The following is a 14,908-nucleotide window of genomic DNA, read 5'->3' as shown; positions in this document are numbered from 1 at the left end:
GTCCAATGAACCTTGGACTCAACTTCCCCTTTTTACCAAATCGGAACAGTTTCTTCCATAGAGATACTTTTAGAAACACTTTATCACCGATCTCAAATTCAGTATCTTTTCGTTTTAAATCTGCATAAGATTTCTGACGATCAGAGGTAGCTTTCAAACTCTCTCAGATTACTTTCACTTTCTGTTCTGTTTCTTTGATCAAATCAACTCTGTGAATCTTATTCTCACTGAGCTCAGACCAGTATAATGGAGTTCTACAATTTCTACCGTATAAGGCTTCATACGATGCCATTTTGATACTCGATTGAAAACTATTATTATAGGCGAATTCAATCAAAGGTAGATACTGTTCCCACGCACCTTCAAACTTGAGAATGCAACATCTCAACATATACTCAAGTAACTGAATAATCCATTCAGATTGGCCATCCGTTTGCGGATGAAAAGCAGTGCTAAAATGCAATTTAGTACCCATAGCATCTTGCAATTTCTTCTAGAATTACGATGTAAATCTTGGGTCTCTATCAGACACTATTGACAATGGCACACCATGCAATCTCACAATATTAGAAATATACAACTCAGCTAGCTTATCAAGTGAATAATCAAACCGAATCGGAATAAAATAAGCTGATTTCGTCAAACGATCAACTACAACCCAAATTACGTCTTTCTTTTTAGGAGACAGAGGCAAACCTGAAACAAAATCCATGGTCACTCGATCCCATTTCCACTCCAGAATCATAATCGATTGTAATAACTCAGATGGCACCTGATGCTCAGCTTTAACGAGCTGGCAGATCAAACATCTCGAAACAAAGTCAGAAATATCTCTTTTCATTCCCAGCACCAATATAGTTGTTTCAAATCATTATACATTTTCGTACTTCCTGGATGTACAAAAAATCTACTACTGTGGGCTTCACTCAAAATTATTTGAATTAAATCTGGATTTCTTGGAACACAAATTCTATTTCTGAACCTTAGACTGTCATCAACATCTATCCGAAATTCAGAATCAAAATTAAAATTACATTGAGTTTGTTTAGCCATAATCTCATTATCAACCTTCTGAGCTTCAATAATCTGTTGTAGAAACAAAGGTCTCACTTTTAATTCAGCTAAAATTGAGCAATCATTAGATAGAACTAAACAAGCATTCATTGCAAATAACGATTTTCGACTCAAAGCATCAGCAACCACATTTACTTTTTCTAGGTGATAATCAACCGCAAGTTCTTAGTCTTTTAACAGTTCTAACCATCTTCTCTGTCTTAAATTCAAATCTTTTTGCGTCATTAATGTAATAGCCCAAAATTGGGTCTAGTTGGAACAGAGGTTTCGGGACCACAAAATCTGAGATAGAAATAATTATTTTATGATTATTTTGAGTCTATGATATGATTTCATGATTGTGTGAAAATTTCGTGAAGAAATTCTATGCATAAAGTGCTCAATTTGAAGTTAGGGACTAAATTGAATAAGTTGCAAAACCTACATTCTAGAAGTTTCTAGTATGAAATTGCTTTGAAATATTAATTAGGAGGTCTTAAATAGAAATTTGACCAATTTCTAAGTGATGGACAAAAATTGGACATGGATGGAATTTTTGAAAGTTTAGTAAGGAAGGGCATTTTGGTCATTTGGTAATTAAAAGAAATAAAAAAGGGCTTAATCGGTAAAAATACCTAATAGTCATAAGTATATGTTAGAGTGAGAATTTGATGTTGCCATAGAAGGGAAAAGTGATCAGCATGTCATAAAACATAAGAATGAGGGATGAAGTTTAATTCCCGAGCCTAGGGGCAAAAGTGTAAATAGGCAAAAGTTTAGGGGCAAAATTGTAATTTTTCCAAAGTTTGAGTTAAGGACTGTTTTGGATAGTAAATTAATTAAATAAGTAAAATATGATGTTTTAGATCTCGGAAAACGAGATTTGAACCTAGAATGAGAGAAAAATCGAAAATTGGGAAAGTTGGTAAAATGGTCGTTTTAGTATCGAGGTAAGTTCATATGTATAATAAGCATTAATTTATGCATGTTTCAATGTAAAATTGATATATTTATTATAATTTTCAAGGTGTTGAAAGTATGTAAGTTGGTATGATAATAATATAGTAATAATCTTGTAATTTATATTTGAAAGTTAAATTTAGTGAATTAATTGAATTATATTAAATTAAATGATTATGGTGCCAAGTTTATGAATTGATTTAAAAATATGTCTATGGTACATGAAGTGCATTGAATTATCATACATAAATGTGATTTCTACGATTATGGATATTATGGGAAATTGTAAGTTCATATGATTTTTAATAAGGCAATGTGTAATTTAATGTTATTGCCTTGATATTAAATGAGATGTAAGTTTATATGTAAGTAATACATCAATATTACTTGTATTATGATATTTTATAATAATATTAGAAAGATGTTTGTGGATAATTACTTGATTAGTGAAATTGTTGGAAAAGAGAGAGAAATCCCGGTTGAACCTTCAGAAAGATTAGATGATACAGATAGTATGTAGCTAGGTCACATGTATGGTGCTGGGTGCACATCATGTGTACAAGAGAGCTACAAGACATTATTATGTAGCTAGGTCGCATGGGTGATACCATGTGTACACCATGTAGACAAGAGAGCTACAGGGTATATGTAGCTAGGTCGCATGCGTGGTTCCAGGTGAAGGACACCATGTAGACAAGAGAGCTACGAGATAAATTGGCTAGGTCACATGGGTGGTACTGAGTGTTCACCATGTGTACAAGAGAGTTGAACTAGATGATGGGTGAAGCTATGTGCTGAAACCACCAAGTATCGAGGATAGATCCGAAGTGTTCAAAGGGAGACTCTCTATGTATTGCTTTGTGAGTTTTGTGATGAATAAGTGCAGGAACTTGGTTATGTGAATGATGTGTTCATTAAGTGACCAGGATGTGGTAAGGTTATAAACAAGTAAGTTATACATGAGGATGATTTCATGGTGACCTTGTGATCATGGGCCTATACTTGTGATGTATGAAATGTGGTGAAAATGATTTGTGATATGTATGTTAAAATGAGGTTAATACAAAGAAAGTGTGAAAGAGTGAATTAGTAATAAAACTGTTTTGGACAGTAGCAGTGATGTGATTTTGAAAAATTATCAAAAATAGTAGAAATTGAATCAGAGACTCAATGAGATATCAAATTAAATATTAATGCGTCTATTTTCATATAAAGTAAACAGAACAAGAAAAGGAGTTCTATATTTTGAGATATTTATGTTTTTGTGAGACTGGTTCAGAATGATTACGTGATCCCCTATTCTGACTTTGGAAAATCAAAACAATTTGGATAAAAATAATTAGAGGATTAAAATTATATTTTTTAAAATCCCTAATGAGTCTATTTTCAAGATAAATCAACAAGAACATTATTCGAGTTCTGTACTGTGAGATAATTAATTTTTAGTAAAGAGAGGTCAGAACTGTCAGAAAGTGAAATAGGGGAAATTTTAATGAATAAACTGTACTAATTGGCTGAACTAAAAATTATGAAAATTTTATGGTGGAAAGATATGTGAGTCTAGTTTTAGGGGAAATTTACGGATCTTAATTTGGAGCTCTGTAGCTCGAATTATAAATAAGTAAGTGACTATGACTTGTGTGGACAGTTTGATGTTAGTATTTATTAGTAAATTGTGAAATCGTACTTACAAGAATGCTATATACATTAAGGATGTGGAATGGAGAGGAGGAGGAGGAAAAACATGGAAACTATGGTATATGAAATATTGATATAATGAAATAAATGATATGTGTTTATAAGAAAACAGAAAGAGAATGATATGTGTCATGACATGTATATATATATATGACTAGTCTCAATGTAATGCTTGTTGGGTATGGAGTTGAATTGAAATGTTTCAGGCAAACATGTTATTTTGCGCATCTGAATTGTGGTATTTTATAAAGATATGATCTAGTTTTAAATATGAATGCTTGATGATTAAGCTGAAGATATTTGGTAAGATGATAATCTTGGTATAAATGTATAAGTGATACTATAATAAACAAGGTAAAATGAGTATGAGAGACACATGTATGATGACATACAAATGCTATGTTTGTGGTTTAATTGAGAATATTTAATCATTAAATGAATATCATTTTATATGCTTTTGATTTTGTATAAGTGTGTAAGAGATTAAGGTTGACCAAAGCTTGGAAAATAGCCTAGGTATATTCCATACAGGCAGAAACACGACTATATGTCTCAGCCGTGTATGGAACACGACTTTGGGACACGGGCGTGTGGAGCCTTAAAGCATGAAATTTCCAAGATTTTTGTAAGTTCTCAGTTTAGTCCCGAACCCTTTCTAAAGTATGTTTTGGGCTTCGTAGACTCAAATAAGGGACTATGTGTAAGTGAATGAACGTTTTGAAATATGAATGAAATTTTATGGCCCGTATTTTAGTTTAATGTTTGTATGTTTGTCCGATAATGCCTCGTACCCTATCCCGGCCTCGGGTACGGGTAAGGGTTGTTACAATTAAATACTTCAGACTCTTATGATCAGAAAACACATGACATTTCTCACCAAACAGATAGTGACGCCAAATCTTCAAAGCAAACACAATGGCAGCTAACTCAAGGTCATGTGTTGGATAGTTCTTCTCATGCGACTTTAATTGTCTGGAAGCATAAGCAACAACTTTTCTTTCTTGCATTAAAATGTAAACAACGAATTCTTTACCTGACTAAGGCTGTACCAATATTGGAGCTTCAGTTAACAGAGCTTTTAACCAATCAAAACTTTTTTGACATTTCTCAGACCATTCAAATTTCACATCTTTCTGAAGCAATTTTGTCAATGGAGTTGCTATTACAGAGAAATCTTTTACAAATCGTCTGTAGTACCGGCAAGTCCCAAAAAATTGTGAACTTTAGATGCATTCCTCGGAGGTTTCCAATCCAGAATAGCTAAAATCTTGCTCGGATCAACTCGGATACCGGAAGCTGATACAATATGACCCAGAAAACCAACTTCTCGCAACCAGAATTCACATTTACTAAACTTTGCATACGATTTTTTATCTCATACTACTCTCAGATGCTCGGCATACTCAGATTCATCACGTGAATAAATCAATATATCATCAATGAATACAACAACAAATTGATCTAGATACGGTCTGAAAATTCTATTCATTAAATCCATAAAGATAGCAGGTGCATTAGTTAGTCCGAAAGGCATAACTAAAAATTCATAATGCCTGTACCTTGTTCTAAAAGCAGTTTTCGGAATATCAAAATCCTTTACTCGCAACTAGTAGTAACCCGATCTCAGATTTATCTTAGAAAACACAGTAGCACCTTTCAACTGATCGAATAAGTCATCAATTCTAGGAAGAGGGTATTTGTTCTTTACAGTCACTTTATTAAGCTGTCTATAATCAATACACATTCTCATTGTGCCATTTTCTTTTTCACAAACAAAACAGGAGCACCCCAAGGTGAGAAACTCGGTCTAGCAAATCCTCGATCGGTCAATTCTTGCAACTGAGATTTTAATTCCTTTAACTCGGTCGGAGCCATTCTATACGGAGCTATCAAAATCAGGGTAGTACCAGGTACTAATTCAATGCCAAAGTCAACTTCTCGAATCGAAGGCAAACCAGGTAGTTCTTCAGGAAACATATTAGAGAATTCACAGACAACAAGCACTAATTCAACTTTCTTATCATTCACTTTTGAATCTAAAACATAAGCTAAGTAGGCTTCACAACCTTTTTTTACATATTTCCGTGCTTTCATTGTAGATATCACAACTGGTAGTCCATTCAGATCACTAGACTCAATTCGGATTATTTCATCATTCTTACCCCTTAAATCAATGACTTTTCATTTGCAATTCACAATAGCATCATGCAAAGTTAACCAGTCCATTCCCAAAATTATATCAAATTCATCAAAAGGCAAAAGCATCAGATCAGCATGAAAACAAATATCCCGAATCAATAACGGGTGATTCTTGCAGACTTTATTAACCATAACACTTTTACCTAAGGGGTTCGATACTCTAATTACGAATTCAGTAAACTCTACAGGCAAAGTCTTACTATGCACTAATTTCATACAGATATAAGAATGTGTTGATCTAGGGTTTATCAATGCAATCACAGAAGTATCATAAAGAGTAAAAGTACCAGTAATCACGTCTGGTGACGAAGCTTCCTCACAAGCTCGAATAGCATAGGCTCTAGTAGGTGCTCCAGCCTCAGATCTAACAGCAGTATCTCCAGTAACTCTTTGACCACTACTTACATTTCTTACATTTCTGGAAGGTCTACCTCTAGCTGAGGTGTTACTCGATCTCAGATTCTGGACATTTTCTTACTCAGTGGGTTCAAAACAATCTCTTACAAAATGATCCAGGGATCCACATCGAAAACAGGCTCGGTCAATCAATCTACAATTTCCCGGATGTCTTTTACCACAGTGTTTACATTCAGGTTTCTCAGATCAGACATTTCCAACACTTGCAACAGATGTAATAGGAGCTCTGGTGTTCAAATACAATCTAGTTCGATCTCTGTTCGAATGTCCCACATTAGTATTTGAACGGTTCTGATCATCTCAGAATTTCTTTGACCCAGACTGAAATGATTTACTTGAAGATCTCTTTCTAGCATCTCTAGCTTCAAAATTAGCTTTTCTTTTCTCTTTACTTAAATCTTTAGCCTTACATGCTCGCTCAACGAGCACTACCATTTCTTTAATTTCCAAAATCCCAACTAACAGACGGATATCTTCATTTAGTCCATCTTAAAACCTTTTACATATTAATGCTTCATTCGATACAGATTCCGGAGCATACTGGCTCAATCTCACAAATTCATGTTCGTATTTAGTAACAGACATACGGTCCTGTTTAAGCTCGAGAAACTCTTTACGTTTCTGATCAATGAATCTCTAACTAATATATTTCTTGCGAAATTTAGCTTGAAAGAAATCCCAAGTGACCCGTTGATCATGATTTTGTGTGATAAGTTTTATAAATTTATAATGAATCATTCTTGAAACTAACTATTATCACGATGAAGGCAAGTGTACCTATCGAACAGTAGTATAGTTTTAGCAAAATCGGATTGTCGAACCCAAAGGAACTAAAAGTACTAGTAATGATTGTCTTTTTATTATCTAACCTAAAAAAAATGGGGTTTGTTTTAACTAACTAATTAACTAAACTAAGAAATCACAGAAAATAGAATTGGGGAATGACTTTTAGAAAACGATTGAATTAAGACAATACCTACGGAAAAATCCACCTAGACTTTACTTGTTATTCTGGCTTCGAATCAGACGATTTATTCATTTAATTTGTTCTGTAAAGATCCCTAAGTTATGTTATTATCCCTATTCAAGACTAATAACGTCTAATCCCTAGATTGAATAATTGATATTTTTCTCTAATTAACACCCTAGGGTTGCATTAACTTGATTTATGGATCCTCTTATTAGGTTTCACCCTAATCTGGCAAAATCTTGTCACCCTATGTCTAGGCGTGCAAATAACTCCGCTTAATTATGACAAATGTACTCTTGGACAGGGTCTATCCCTCCTCTGAATAAGAGCTTATCTTGAATCAGTATCCTCAGAAATCAAAATAAGAATTGAGAACACATAATTAAGAACAAGTTAAATATTTATCATACAATTCAGAAAATAATAACAAGATTCGTCCTAGGTTTCATTCTCCTTAGGTATTTAGGGGATTTAGTTCATAACTAAAAAGGAAGACATCTCAGAAGAATAATGAATACAAAACATAAAGAAAACTCAAAACTCCTGAAGGGAAAGTGAAAGGAGATCTTTAGTCTCGATGGTGACTTCGGCTTCTGAGATGGATCAATCGGCCTCCCTTGAGTAGTTCCCTGCCTTCTTCTCTCTCTGTGTGTCTTTTCCTCTCCCTTTAGAGTGTATTCATAGGCTTTGGAATGCCCAGGAACCCTTAAAATTAGCCTTTTCTGAATTGGACTTAACTTGGGCTTGGTAGGGACACGCTCGTGTGACACGCCCGTGTAAATCGTGCTTCAATTCTGCCAAATTGGTACGGCCGTGTGGTCTGCCCGTGTGAAGAAGTCTAGGCTGTATTAATTTCATACTTTGGCCCATTTTCTCATTTTTTTTGGCTTGTTTCTCGTTCCTTTGGCTCTCCTATGCTCACCTAAGTATAAAACATGAAATTAAGGCATCAGGAGCATCGAATTCACCAACATTCCAAGTTGAGTATTTAATCATGCAAAACTTTAGGCATCTCCCATTATCAAAGTGGTTACCTCGATTCGAAATCTCACGGAGTTTAACATCCTCACTAAAGATTTAGTCAAATCACTCAAAGTGTTTAAGGACAATGTAAGTAGCACTCATCAGTCAATATGAAAAGTTATTAAAATAGGCTTGCATGAAAATCACATCTTCACCACTATAATTTGAGATGATCCATTAATCAAAAGGTCTTTAAAGGGTTGTAACGTGGCTTTGGTTAGGGGGTATGGTCACAAGCTGAAAGAAATGGTTAGAATCGAGATTGAATTGAAAAATCACTTAACTAGAAAAAGATTTAATCATCACTTGCATAAAACAGAGCTTTTCTCAGAATATGAAATTTAACTTCTTTAGCTTAGAAGATTACTACTACTAATATGTATACATTTTTTTTAAGAACAAGTTAAATTACAAAATAGAATAAAACATAGTTAAGGAACTATTTCAATTCAAATCTCGACAAAAATAAGGATCAAATTAATTTAGGAGATTTCAACAATAATGGGTTAAGGGTTAATATGAAGGGTAATACAAGAAATGGCTTGTTAGCTCAACGGGGTTTACTAAGGGTTAATCGTGGAGGTAGGCTTTTCATGGCATGAGTGGGTTAATCCTAAGTGTGTTTCTCATTTTGACATATCAAATCAAATAGTGTGGTCTTAACATGCATAATCAAGCAAGTTCTAGAATAACAGTTCAGTACTGATGCACTCAAAGCAATAATAAAAGTGAGCATGAAAGAATTAATAGATGCTCAAAAGGCTCAAAAAATCTCACAAGAATTATGGCTTTTTGATGTTTAAAACTTGTGAATTCCAACTCAAAGTAATACCTAAACTTTGAGGAAACAACCTAAATTCTTAAATTCTTAAAAATCAACTTATCATGCTTGATTCTCTAATATCTTAAAGTTTAAAAAATCAATGCATAAATGCCTATGTTTTAATTCAAGATATATCAATCAAAATCATAAATCAATCAAAATTTATCCTAAATATGATATGAGAGATTTTCAAGAGAACAAGGGAGTCATTCAGGGATTTTTCTGATAGTAAAATGAATACCCCCCACACTTAAGATGTATATTGTCCTCAATGTACAAAGATAGATATAAGAATATAAAAATAAGATAGGGAGAGGAGTGAAACTTCCTAAGTGATGAATGAATTTCCTTGAACTGGAGTATTGGAGAATAGTCGGCGTGGGGATAGAGGAGGATACTCTAGTCGTGGTGGAGGTTCATTAGTCCATAAGTCCTGCGCCAAAAGAATATTATATCTGAAGTTGGTTATGATCGTGGACGAGCAGGACATGGCAGTCGTGGAGAACCTTTCCCAGTGGAGTTTGGAGTTCTTAAGTAATAGTGAGTTGTGGAGCTCTTTATAAATCACTAAATGGTTCGCGAGGTGGGGGTGGCGATGAGATGTGGAGGTGCTGACAAATCTGCTGTAGAGTAGCATCAATGTTTTCAAATCGTTGAAAACACTGCTACTCGAATCGAGTGAGGCACTCAGAGATGTCAGCATATGAAGTCACCGTATGAACTGGACGAGAGGGTGGTGATGGCTGAGACAGTGGGTCCTTGTGCTGTGGGGGGACATCATCAGTAATGTCCTCGGGGGCTTCCTCCTCAGTAGATTGGGTGAGACGATATTAAGGAGGGTAGGTTCCTCGGCACTTTTCGATCATCCTCATGCTAAGCATGCTCGAGATGCCTTGTGGAGACATTTGGCCAATAGGGTTAAGGATGATTCCTGGGCCACGGTGCTAAGGAGCTCGAAGTGTCGAGCCAATCGCGTCACATAGGGGCTAATGGAGATGACCCCCTTCCTATGCCGCTCCTTCTGGTGTTGAATCGTGAGGGAAATGAAATAGGCAAGGTCGATGACATGCCCGTGCGACATACATCATAGAAAGTAGGCGTCGTGAGTGTTGACGATGCCAGTGCTCTCTCGCCTTCCTGTAATCATTAGGCCAAAATGGCGTGTAGGTACCTCAGGGATGGAGGGAGAGTTGATGCCTTGGAGCGGCTAGGATTGTAGGTGGCCGCGCCTGGTACTAGTGCGTCCTAGCATCATGAAGGAGAACGATGAATGTTGCGGTTGAAAGCATGTAAGTCATTCTCCTCCTAGGCAAATTCCTCCGTATATAAACCCAGTGCAGTACCGAATTCTGGGACGCTGAGCTAGCGGACTAATCCGCCTAGGCAAAATTGCACCGTGCTGGGATTATTGTAGTTTGTCATCACGGTCTGGAGATGAAATATGGAGTATAACTCCATCGTAAGCTCAAGATACGTCGGCTCGATGATCCCAAAGAAAAGCTCCCAAGGGTCGGTGGTTAGGAGGGCCCGAATCGCATCAGCCAATCGAACTTGTTCTATTGCAGCCCAGTTGATGCAGCGGCCTGCAATTAAAGGTCGGGCCCGGAGTATTTGGAAAAGTTCTTTTTGGGGCCCGATGGGGAATTACAGGAAAGGGTGGCAAATTTTTACTGTGGGACCCGAGAAAGATGACGCTCCCTTCCTTTTCTTTGAAGCAGGGACAAGGTTTTCTTTCCTGGTGAAGACGACATTATATACCTGCAAGCAAAACCATTATTTCGTCGTGAGGAATGTTCAAGGTAATACAAAAGCAAATCCAAAAAGGCAGAAGTCATAAATTAGAACTAATAATCTCAGTCACAACTACTAGCAAACTTAATCAAAAATAATTTTATGGTGTATCATTACCATGACAACAGTATGAGTTTCTTAAAAAAATAATGGCAAATAATTCTATGTTAATGCATTTTATTGATAGGGCATATCAACCCAAAAGCCATGAGTATTTTCACTTTAAACTAATAAAATGTATCAGATAAATCATGCAACGAGGAAAAACTTTAACATGAAAAGATAATAACTACTTTAGATATGAAATGTGAGTGATAAAGAGATGAAATGAACATAAAAAATGCATAGTACTATGATAACTTAACCTAAAAAATGGATGAAAAAGATATAATAAAGAAAGCCTAAGAGGAGTAGTATCCCAGAGGTTGACCAACTTGAAAACTGAATCCTAAGCTATCGTTGGTCCTCTCAAGGGATTTCACCAAAGGAACCCCAAACATAGTGAAGTCGAGAAGATTTCCAAAACAAATGTTATAAAAGGGAGAATGAGCGTCAAAAAAGGAGTTGGAGGCGGCACACGGGCATGGTAGGGGGGCGTGTGGACTTGCAGCGGCTAGGGTTAGGGTTTTTAGGTGAAGAAAACAATGAATAGTGAAGCCTATTTATAGATTCTGGGGCACACGGCCAAGGAACACGCCCGTGCTCTCTGATTTTTACCTGTGTGATTCGCGAATTTTGAATTTGGGAACGTCTGATAATTTTCCCACACCCGTGTTCCTTGGGCGTGTGGGTGCACACGGCTGTGTCGCACGATCGTGCCTAGCTTCGTTCGTTTCTCCCACGCCCATGTATATAAGTCCACGCTCGTGTTAATTTAACAGGTTCGCCCACAATTGCTTGGCACGGGCGTGTCGCACGCCCCTGTTAATTTGACAGGTTCGGCCACAGGTTAAAGGCAAGGGCGTGTCGCATTCCCGTGTGTTTTTGGCAGGTTTGCCCACGGCCATGTCGCACGGTCGTGGCGATTTATCGCAGCTCGTGTTTGGGGAAATTTTTTACCTGTTTCTACACGGCCTAAGGTACGCCCGTGCGCTAGGCCCTGTCTGTGTGGGAAACCTGTGTTCAAAAGCTCCGTTAGTAAGTTAGGTGGTAAATACTAAAATTTAAAGAAGTTAATACAGTTAGTGCTCGGGTTGCCTCCTGAGAAGCGCTTATTTATAGACTAAGCTCGACTTACCTCTCCATGAATGGTCATGGGGGTTCGAGGAGTTTATACTCCTCATTCCTGCTATCCATCTTATCAAAATAAGGTTTTAGACGAGTATTATTTACCTTAAAAGTGCCAAACTTGGGATGACTTACCTCGACTATACCGAATGGGAAAATACTAAGTACCGTAAGAGAGGTGTTTTCATTTGGTTTGGTAGTGACAATATGAGGATCCCGGCATCTAATAAAATTGTATCTCCAACCTTAAGTTGATTTGGACATGTATTGAGCTCGTTTTGGCGTAGTTTTGGTTTATCGTGTGTTTTCAGTTTATGCGTCCCCCATTCATCTAGCTCTTCTACTTGTAGCCTTCGATCTTCATGAATAGGTCCTCTACTATTGCTTGAGAATGACTCATGTGCTTCCTTCAGACTCATTTCTTGCAAAGTAGGTTGCACTATATTGTCAATTTTAGTAGAATGGTTTAGATGATTACCTTCAATTTTCGATGTGTTGCCAGAATTACGAGCTTGAATGGTGATTGTTTCGTCTCCCACACAGAGTATGAGCTCACCTGTGCCAACATCAATAACAGTTTTAGCAATTGCTAAAACGGGCTTTTCTAAAATCAAAGGAGTGTTGCTATCCTCCTCTATGTCTAAAATAATGAAGTCAACGGGAAATATAAATTTATTGATTTTAACTAGCACATCTTCAATAATACCCCTATGAAATCTTATAGTTTTATCTGCTAATTGAATGCTCATCCTAGTCTATTTGGGTTTCCCAAGACCTAATTGTTTGAACATTTTGTAGGGCATGACGTTAATACTAGCCCCTAAATCAGCTAATGCATTATTAACATCTAAACTACCAATTAAGCAAGGAATCGTAAAACTCCCTAGATATTTTAGTTTGTTGGGTAGTTTACTTTGTAGAATAGCGGAGTAAACTGCGTTTAGCTCCACATGCGACACCTCGTCCAACTTCTGCTTATTTGCTAAAAGCTCCTTTAAAATTTTCATTGCTTTTGGCATCTGCGATAGAGCTTCAATAAATGGTAAGTTAATGTGTAATTTTTTTAAGAGTTTAAGGAATTTACCAAATTGTTCATCTAAGCGGTCTTTCCTTGTCACGTTGGGGTATGGCACACGAGGTTTATATTTGACATTCACTGATTTGTTTTTATTATGACCTACCTCATCTTGATCTCTGCTCACCACAGTTTCTTGCTTCGGTTCTGGCTCAGGCTCAGGCTCAGGCTCAACGAATTCTTCTTCATTTTGAATATTAATCGCGTTGAGCTGTTCCCTTGGGTTGGGTTCAGTATTACTTGGCAAGCTACCTTGTGGTCGTTCGGAGATTAGTTTGGATAACTGGCCTATCAGTGTTTCAAGCCCTTGGATCGATGCTTATTAATTCTTAAATGATGTCTCGGTATTCTGGAAAGGAGTTTCTGACACTGATATAAACTTTGAAAACATCTCTTCAAGGTTCGGCTTCTTTTCCTGTTGGTAGGGTGGTTGTTGGTAGCCTAGAGGTGGTCTTTGATTTTCTTGGCCTCCTCATGAGAAATTTGGGTGGTTCCTCCAACCTGCATTATAAGTGTTACTATATGGATTGTTTTGAGATCGAGAATTATTACCCATGTAATTTAACTGCTCGTTATCCATGTTGTAGCCATAAGGTTGGTATTCCGAATTGCTTGATCCACCTCCACTTGCTTCGCACTGCATTACTGGGTGAACCTGTGAAGAACTAAGAAAACCATCAATTTTTTTATTCAAGAGTTCTACCTGATTAGAGAGCATGGTGACCGAATCGATGTTATAAACACCGGCTGTTTTTGTTGGCTTTGTCCTCATGACTTGCCACTAATAGTTATTCAGTGACATCTCCTCTATAAACTCATAAGCATCTTCAAGTGTTTTATTATTGATGGTTCCACCAGCAGCTGCGTCAACTATTTGTCGAGTCGAAGGATTCAGGCCATTATGGAATGTTTGAACCTGAAGCCAAAGCGGTAACCCATGGTGAGGGCACCTTCTCAGTAAGTCCTTGAATCTCTCTCATGCATTGTAAAGAGTTTCTAAGTCTATCTGCACAAACGAAGAGATATCATTACGTAATTTAGCCGTTTTAGCCAGCGGAAAATATTTTAGTAAAAAATTTTCGATCATTTGTTTCCAAGTAGTAATTGACCCTCGTGGTAACGACTTCAACCACTGTTTAGCTTTGTTCCTCAATGAAAAAGGGAATAACCGAAGATAAATGGCATCATCAGAAACACCATTAATTTTAAATGTATCGCATAGTTCCAAAAAGTTTGCTAAGTGAGAGTTGGGATCCTTATCCTACAAACCATCAAACTGAACAAATTGTTGTATCATTTGAATAGTGTTAGGTTCTAGTTCAAAAGTATTTGCAGCTACAGCAGGTCTAACTATGCTCGATTCAGTTTCTACTAAAAAAGGTTTAGCATAATCATACATAGTGCGTAGAGTAGGATTTTGATTATCCGCAATTGCAAGAGGTAGCTGATTGTCTTGGTTTTCAGCCATCTCTTCGGTTGGGAATTGAGTATTGTTCTCTTGCTCGTTCTCTGTGTATCTTAAGTTTCGCCTTATTTTGGTTTTTGTGAACTGTGCGATCGATTTTTTCGTCAAAGAGTAGTAGTCCTAACGGGTTTCTTCTAGCCATAAACTATAAAAAACTTGCCAAGAGAAAGGAAAAGTAAATTAATAAATAATAAAAAATTAAATTAA

General features: G+C 36.7%; 1 non-coding gene across 1 annotated transcript; it reads left to right on the top strand.

Annotated features, from left to right (window-relative positions):
• Positions 1 to 14,168: 14,168 nt before the first annotated feature.
• LOC128287673 (small nucleolar RNA R71) lies at positions 14,169 to 14,275 on the top strand. Its single transcript, XR_008278373.1, has one exon. It is a non-coding gene; the product is annotated as a small nucleolar RNA R71 (small nucleolar RNA).
• The last annotated feature ends 633 nt before the right edge of the window (positions 14,276 to 14,908 follow it).

The sequence above is a fragment of the Gossypium arboreum genome, chromosome 13 (assembly GCF_025698485.1).
Source record: "Gossypium arboreum isolate Shixiya-1 chromosome 13, ASM2569848v2, whole genome shotgun sequence".
Taxonomy (NCBI): domain Eukaryota; kingdom Viridiplantae; phylum Streptophyta; class Magnoliopsida; order Malvales; family Malvaceae; genus Gossypium; species Gossypium arboreum.
Note: the sequence above shows the minus strand (reverse complement) of the source record. Positions and strands in the feature narration are given on the sequence as shown.